Here is an 8,559-nt window from a genome sequence, read left to right as displayed (position 1 = left end):
CCTCCAGGGCAGAACCCACAGGAGAAGTTCAAGAGGAAGATTTAGGCTCAAAAGAAGGAAGAACATTGTGGCAATCAGGTCAGTCCAAAAGGTCATGAGTGAAAGGTCCCCAGCTCCCTGTCATTGAACATGTTCGTGCCATCACTGGATGGCCCCAGTCCAGGGTGTCGTGGAGGGGATTCAGGTATCAGATGAGCAGAGCTCTCGGGAGGCAAGACCTGCTGAAGGGGTTCCCAGGTGCTGGGGAAGAACAGGATGAGGGGAGGGGAGGGGTGGGGGCCTGGAGTTAGCTAGGGGTGCTCCTTGGAGAGTCTCCACGGAGGGACATGCCTGAGTTTTGTTCCCACTAAATCTTCCAAGCAGAGCTCCAACGTCATCTACTTTTCCTGACTTCCTCTGACTCCCTCTTCTGCTCAAAACACATTGTTCCTTCCTTTATCACCATTCTCATTCCTCTTAGTGTCGTCATTAGTGAATTTTATGGCTGCCATCTAAAACGTGACCTCCCGGAGTATGGGGGCTGTGTCTTATAATTATTTGTATCCCTGGCGTCTAGACCTGGGCCTGGCACAAGTGCTGAGTAAACGTTTGTTGAACGGAGGAGTAAATGAGGACCTTTCGTGTAAGACAAAGAGTTCATGGCCCTGATGTGGAGACAAAGATAACATATGCCAGAGGAATTCAAGGAACACTTTAGTACTGAACTGAATGACTTTCTGGGACCAGAGGTTGATTTGTGAAGGAGCTAACTCACAGTCAGTTGGTCTGCAAGCCATCTCTGAAAGGTTTGGGGGATGGACTGGAGAAGGTGCTTCTTCCCCTGCTAGAGCGTAAGCCCCATGAGGGCACGGCCTGTGTTCATGCTGGGTGCCCGGCACAAGGTAGGTGCTCAGTAAATCTCTGTGGAGTAGAATCACTTCAGTTGTTGTAGTTTGTTTTCCTAAAGCAGATAAAAATGGTGTTGATGATTAACTTGTCCTCAAACTATGAAGGAAAACTCTAGTAGGAAGGACATAGAATCAGAAAACCTCACAGGCAGGGCCAACATCATGGGTACATGAGTTGAGCAGCTGCATAGAGCCTGGCATTCAGAAGGGCCTTGTACTTGGTTTAACGTGATGCTGTTGCCATCCTGAAATTCTTAATGGTTTTTTTGTTTTTTTGCTGAGGAAGATTTGGCCTGAGCTAATATCTGTGCCAGTCTTCCTCTATTTTGTACACTGGTTACCACCACAGCGTGGCTGATGAGTAGAGTAGGTCTGTGCCCAGGATCTGAACCCGTGAACCCGGGCTGCTGAAGCAGAGCATGCTGGACTTAACTACTATGCCATGGGGCTGGCCTCTGAAATTCTTAATGATTTTTGAACAGGGAGCCCTGCATTTTCATTTCACACTGGGTCTGCAAGTTGTGTAGCTGGTTCTCCTAAAGAAGTGGACTCTGTCAATCCACAGCATGGCCCAGCAGAAGCAGGGAAGAATCTTTGGCCCTGGACACCCTCCTGGCAAACGGACTTGCCCTGTGGCCTTGGGGCAGCTCCCGGGGGCTCTGGGGCAGCCACTCAGGATCTGTGGTGCTGTCTCCCCTTTTATGCTGGGCCCAAATCTGCAGCTGCTTCTGTTGTTCGGCTCCACTTGGCCTGAAGTGACCTCGGGGAGTGGTGGAGCAGCCGCAGCCAGTGACCTCACACCTCTTGTTGCTGCCAGCATGTTGTCATTGGCATGGAGACTCTCTCCCTGCCCGTCGGACACTTTTATGGCACACTTTGTAAATAATGACCTCGCTAGTACGGTTCTCACGGGAACTCTCCTCCCTACCCTTTCAAGGAATTTGGGGCATTTTGCTGGCTTGGTTGCAGGACATTAAGTGGCACCTCCAGAGTATCCTTTGCTGGTGCCAATCATTTTCCAGTTCTTTAGGGCTGAATCTGAGGAAACTTCTAGCTAAGAATGAGTTTATGGACAACGGGAACACCTTCTCAGGGTGGGGGTAAGTTTTCTCTCCCTCTGGTTCAAGGACTTTGATCTGCAATGCCCAAAGCTCTGTTCACTTCTCTTAGGGAGCCCATCGCGTTTTCATGACTAGAGGGTACCCGGTGGCAGTCTGGCAGGCAGAGCACCCTTCTATCCCAGGGATCTGTGCCCACTGTATACCTGGCAGGGTGGGCTGGCTACTAGTAGAAACACACTCCATCCTGAGAAAAGCTGCCTTCTTCTGCCCCTGGAACATGAGACCGGCAGGGTGCCTGGGCGTTGGAATCGGAAAGGGCCCCTGAAAGCCGGACCCATGCTGCCCAGCTCCTGTGCTCGCTGTCTCCTGCTGCTCTGGGGTGGAGCCCGGGGTGCAGCCAGGGGACTCATGTCTCCTTGAAAGGCTGCTTCTGTGACTTCCTAGGCTCTTCAGGCTGGCCAGTGAGCACTCACGAACGTGCGTCCTAGGCATTGATCACCCCTCAACTCTTCAGGCTGAGGTCAGGTCTCACTAGCAGGACAGGTGTGCATCAGGCTTTAAAGGGGGCCCAGAGCAATTCTTAACCTTTCCTACTGCTCTTTGTTAATAAATAGAAAACAAAGATGGTGAAGGTAGATTTTTACAATTTCAAAGTCGATGTCATTATTAGAACTAAGATTTTGTTTTTGGTGAGATACCATTGTCTTTCATTTTCACTCACAGCCAGAAGTGGGATGGACGCCAGACGTCAGTCAGTCCAACCCCCTCATTTCAAAGATGGAAAACTGAGGACCATAAAGGCTGGGGGTGCTGCCCAAGGTCACACAGCTCATTAGGAGCGGAAGTAAGAGCCAGGTCACCCTCCTCCTACACCCCTGACTTCTCTCCAATGTGAAGTTCTTAAGGTATTTTAATTACTAGCTAAACATTCACAGTTAGAGATCTGAGGAGTGACTAGAATAGGGCATGATACATTTTTAGTATCATGATACATTGACAGTAAAACCTCAGTGGCTTTTATGAGTGTTTATTCTTTCGTTTCCTCATTCATGCATCGCCAATTCTTTATTGAGCAACTGCCTTGTGTAGGCCCTGAACTCAGTACTAGGAGTACCAAGTGGAATCAGATAGGGTTCATGTCCTAGAAGGGAACTTGTCCCAGGAGTGAGTGTGTGTGTGTGTGTGTGTGTGTGTGTCCCCAGCTAGAAGCCCTCTCTGTGGTATCTTTTACAAGAGATCACTTTGCCTTAGCTTCAACACCTCCAGTTAGCAAACCTGCTCTGAGAGCTCTGGTCCAGGGACCTTAAAAGTCAGAGGAGTTAGCAGTCTCCGCATCCCATCAGGTAGAGGTGTCTCCGCTTTATTTCAAGCCAGAGCTGGAGGCTTATTCACTGGACTTGTGCACACTGTCTCACTGGCTGATGGAGACTCTGCAAATGATCAGACATGAGTGTATGTGAAATCACACACACGTGCGCGTGCACACACACACACACACACACTGCGTAGTCCAGTCCTAGGAGCACGGAATGTCAGTTCTGGACTACATAATCCTTCTGTGTCAGATGAGAAAATTGAGACCCAGAACAGTTTAACTGGCTAACTAGTTAATCCAAATAGCTAGTGGATTCCTTAAACCATTTGAACTTTTAGTTTATTCAGGAACTGAAAAATGGGAAGGGGCTTCCCTTACAAATGGCTTCATCTGAAATGTCACTGCTCCTAAGATGACATCTTGGAGAGGCATCCAGGCGACCGTGGTCTCTTGCAGTTCCTTTATGGACCCCCAGGAAGTCACGGCTGTTACAGAGGATTCCAAGCGACGGGAAAGCAGATCAGATGGTCCCAGCTGCCAGTTGCTCCTGACAGGGGCCTGAGGCACCCCAGCTGGGGCTGGGGCAGGTGTTGGGCAAGCCTCCACCGCCCCCCACTTCCAGCCGAGGAGTCCCCAGGAGCCTCAGGGTGGCGGGAAGGATCAAGGGTGTGTTCAAAGGCTGAGGCCCCACTACAAGATGTTTTGGTTGAAGCGTGGGATTATTGTTCTCCCTTCAAAGCCCCAGATAAAAGCTGCTTGGGAATGCCCTGCAGGGCAGGAGGCTTTGAGGCTGCGCCTGCAGGCTGGGACCCTCCCTCCCTCTGTAAGTTAACTCAGCCCAGCCATGGACCCAGATCTGACCACCTCGAGTGGGACTGCAAAGTCGACTGACTCCAACTTCCCACTGAGGCTTCTTTTCCAGAATGTTCTGCCCCTGCTTGCAGTCTCCCAGAGAAAGGACGTGAGCTCCTTTACAGGAGCCCCATCTGCAGCTTTACACAGGGCTTCCTTATTGTGGGGAAAGGCCGCCTTCTTGTAATGTCTATCTTGGGGTCCCAGCCGTGCAGTCTGGGGCTTGCCCTGCTCTCTGCTGTCTGCGGCCTTGTGGAGGTTTGAGTCTGAGGTCAGCTGCGCTCCAGGCCAGTCATCGGGGCTCAGTGCTGGGCCATCCCCCCGGATGCGGCTGCGAAGGCCTCGGGCCCTCTGCAGAGAGGGCTCCTGAAAGGGAGAGCTCCAGAACTGCTGGAAACTGAAAGCCAGGAACTCCAGTTGCAGACTGACCACGGCAGAGCTAAAGAGGGCTGCCTGGCCTCAGAGGCTTCTCAGCAATGTGGAACACGGAATGTGGAAGCCACAGAGCGTGAGGGGGTTTCTACCTACTGCCTTGGAAACTCCGCCATATGTGAGTCTTTTTTTTTTTTTGAGGAAGCTCAGCCCTGAGCTAACTACTGCCAGTCCTTCTCTTTTTGCTGAGGAAGACTGGCCCTGAGCTAACATCCATGCCCATCTTCCTCTATTTTATATGTGCCTACCACACGCCTACCACAGCATGGCTTTTTGCCAAGCGGTGCCATGTCCGCACTTGGGATCCAAACTGGTGAACCCTGGACCACTGAGAAGCGGAATGTGTGAACTTAACCGCTGTGCCATCAGGCCGGACTCTCCCTCCCCGTTTGAACCTTTTCTTGCCCCTGGGCCCCGGTTAGCCACCCCAGGGCTCGGTTCCATTCCATTCCTCTTTGAGTCTTCCCATCTCAACAGAAATTCTAGGTGGAGGCAGAGAATTTTCTAGGTATTTTGGACATAGCCACCGAGTACAAACCACATTGCTGCCTGTTACCCTTGATTTTGTGAGGTTGAGCTTGGGGACACAGGACCCAGGGCTCAGTCAGCACTGCGTTCTGAACATGCACCCACACAGGGCCGCTGGTCACAGAAGCCAGTGATCAGGTGACCAGGGGGAGTAATTGGAGATCTGTGGGCTGGGGCACGACCCCAGCTCTGGTGTCATGTCAGGCTTGACTGTTAACCACCGGCCATTCATCTTAAGTCTGGGGAAGAGGCCGGGGCCAGGGCTGGGCTGGGTTGCAGTGCACCTGGGGGTGCTCTCAGGGCAGAGTGTGACCCTGATGCCCCAGAGGTGACCTTGGGGGACAGGGCAGTGCTTGCCTGGGCTGTTCCTTAATGAGCTCACCCAGGCACATGGCCCTTCCCTTTCAGCCACTCAGCAACATTGACATTCCACGGAGTAATCCTGGCGAATGTGATTCTTTCACTGCCTGCCTAACTGGACTAGCAAACCCCCTAGAGGTTATTTGGACAAGAGTACGAACGACTCAAGCATGTGACCTGACCTAATAAGTACAAGGGAAAACAGGGAAAGCTCCTGCGCGGTCTTGGGGATTAAGCGGTGGGCATTAGGGGTGGGTAGATGACTCTGTGATGGGTCCGTTTGTAATGCACCAATAGGGGCACCGTCTTAAAACAGGAAGAACGAGGAACAGGAAGGGGAGCTGGCCTGCTCTGCAGTGGGCCCACACTGCTGGGCAGGCCGAGCGACTTAGAAAAACAATGTTTATGCTTCCTTTCGACACACGGTAATGGCCCTGGGAATTAATGTTTGTGCTTGGAAGATGTGTGTGTGCGTTTGTGTGTGCCCGCATCTGTGTGTGTGATTATACGTATGTGCGTTTGTGTGTGTGTTTACGTGTGTGTGTATTTGAGCCAATCGTTATCCATTTGATGACCTGAAAGAATGAGGAGGCTGTCTGTCCGTACAGCGGTGAGGAGCCCTAGGAAAGAACCAAATGTACAGCCCCAAAGCCCAAGTCCTGTGTGAGTTTACCCCGCTGATCACCCCTCCACCTCCCCACAGGCCAGCAATGGCACTGGATAGAGCTACGCTAAATAATTCAGACTTCGGGAAATAGACTGCCAAGGATTATGGTGTCTCCTAGATTACCTAACTGGAGAAGAAAATGGAAGGGGCAGGTCATCCTGGGGCCAGACCACTTTGTATGTGCTCAGGGAGCGGGCTTGGGGTTTCCCTCAAGTCGGGAGGGAGAGTCACTTTGATGAGGTTGAACTATGGAGTTGCTCTCAGGGAAAGTCATAGATCTGAGCACAAGCTCCTCAGCCCTGGGTCTGTGCGAAGAGAAACAGGCCACCTGAACTCGGCCTCTGCCTCAGACAGGGTGAGGACCCTCCCCCAATCTGGGGACCCTTCTTAGTAGCAACTGCCCTGTCTTGATCCCAGACACCCTCAGCCCAAGGCCGCAGGCCAAGCTGCCATCACCATGCATGTTTCCTGAGGAGCAGAGAGCTTGGCCCCTGTGTGGATGGGCCCTGCTGGAGATCTGGGTGTCTGCAGGCCTCCCGTGGGCCACGACGGTCAGGGCCAATGCAGAGCAAACTCAGTCACTGTGCAGCCTGGAGAGCTGGTCTCCAAGGCCCCTTGATGGCTTTCTTTCCCACCTTTTACCCCCAAATCCCAGAACTGAGGCTGGTACAGGGTAGATCATCCATACATCTTTGCTGAATGGATCGATCAAATAACACATAAGTCAACTTCTCTACCTCAGTAAGCAGAGCTCAGACATCACAGATTCTCGCTGGTGACTTCTAAAGTTGCAGGATCCTGCAGTAACCATCATTAACAAACACTGTGGAGGAGCATGAATTATATCACCAGAGAACACTCTGGTTATAACATGACCCTTCCAGTTTTGCCTCAAATCTGTTTTATTTGCTGGTAAACAAAAATCACTACATAGGAAACATTTTATGTTATAATTCTTTTTAGAGCTTTATGTGTTCACATGTGACTATGTTGTTTGATCTTTGCAACAGTCTCGGGCCATAGGAAGGATGGTGCATTTTCGTTATTCCCATTTTACAGCTGAGCACATTGAGGCTAAATGTACTCCCACATCCACACAGCTGACAAGGAACTGCCCTGAGATTCCATGCCTGATGCCTTTCTACTGCCCCAGGCTGGGGAAGCCGGGCCATCAGAGGGTGTAATTTTCCTTTTGTTACACCAAATAAGATGTGGCATTCAATCTGGTCCTCATAGAAGTGCTGTTATAAGCCAGATGCAGGCCCTGAACTACTCTGCAATTACCAGGGAGAGGGTGTAATTTGGGGAACTCAGCCTGGGTGGGCTTTATTCTGGAAATCTCACTTGTGATTAACTCTGCTATCATCAGACGAGATTATGTGTGGGAACCAGAAGCAGTTGGTTCTGACTCTGTCCCTGGCTCAGAGGCAGGCCACACTCCGTGCCCCTGGGGGTCCTCCCTAGATTCTGTGTCTCAGGTCACTCTCCAGGAGCTCAGTGTGAAAGCTGCCAAGTGAAATGCAGGCTCGATGGTCCCCAAGGTGACCTCTGCCCCCCAGGACTCCCATGTCCTGGTGATGGCCACTCCCCTCCTCCTCAGGTCCTGGCAGTGCTCCAGCCCCACTGCGGAGCCCCGGCTGAACCTGACACTGCTTCACTCGCCAGCAGTCAGTTGCGCTGGAGGATGTCATTTCAAGTGCCTGTCCCAACAGGCTGGGCTGTGACTCTGAATGGGAACCTCAGGTGCAGGCTTGGTGATGGCTGTTTCACCTCTCATTTTCACCACAATGCACTGACCTTTTCTGCCCCAGCTTTCTAGTCTGCAAAATGGGTGTTTGAGTAGCTACCGTGTGATATTCCCGTAGAGTGGCATGGAAACCGACACAAGCAAGCTCCTGCTCTGCGCTCTGCTTATCTTATTCTTCAAAACCACCCTCTGGGTAGATATTCTCACCCCCTGTTTTACTGATGGGGAAATTTATACATGGAGAGATTTAGTAACCTGTGAGACAGAGAAACAGAGCATCCCCTGACATCTGGAAGCTGGCCTTCCATTCACAGCTAACCCATGTTCTTCTCCTATGGGACGTAAACAATCTCACAGGACACTAGACTTGCACAAGGGCACCTGAGAGCAGGAGAAGATGGGAGCAAGTAAGGCCACTCTTTAATTTTGTCTAAGCACAGACAAAAACAATGTCACTATGCCACCCACAAAATTCCACACCCCCCTCAGCCAAAATGAGTGACTGCGACCTCTTTACCAACTACAGCGTTATCTTCGTCATAACCCTCCTTACAGAAAGACTTATTGAGGCTCCTGATCACAGACTTGTCCTGCTTTCTAACAACATCCAATCTAAAGGAAACTCCCCGTTCCTTAGACCCCCACCTCAAGTCACCCAACCAAACCCAACTATAGTGGGTTCTTTCTAACACCCTCTTACTGAGACACCC

The sequence above is a fragment of the Equus przewalskii genome, chromosome 14, assembly GCF_037783145.1.
Source record: "Equus przewalskii isolate Varuska chromosome 14, EquPr2, whole genome shotgun sequence".
In the NCBI taxonomy this organism is placed as follows: domain Eukaryota; kingdom Metazoa; phylum Chordata; class Mammalia; order Perissodactyla; family Equidae; genus Equus; species Equus przewalskii.
This window is presented reverse-complemented; position numbering follows the sequence as displayed.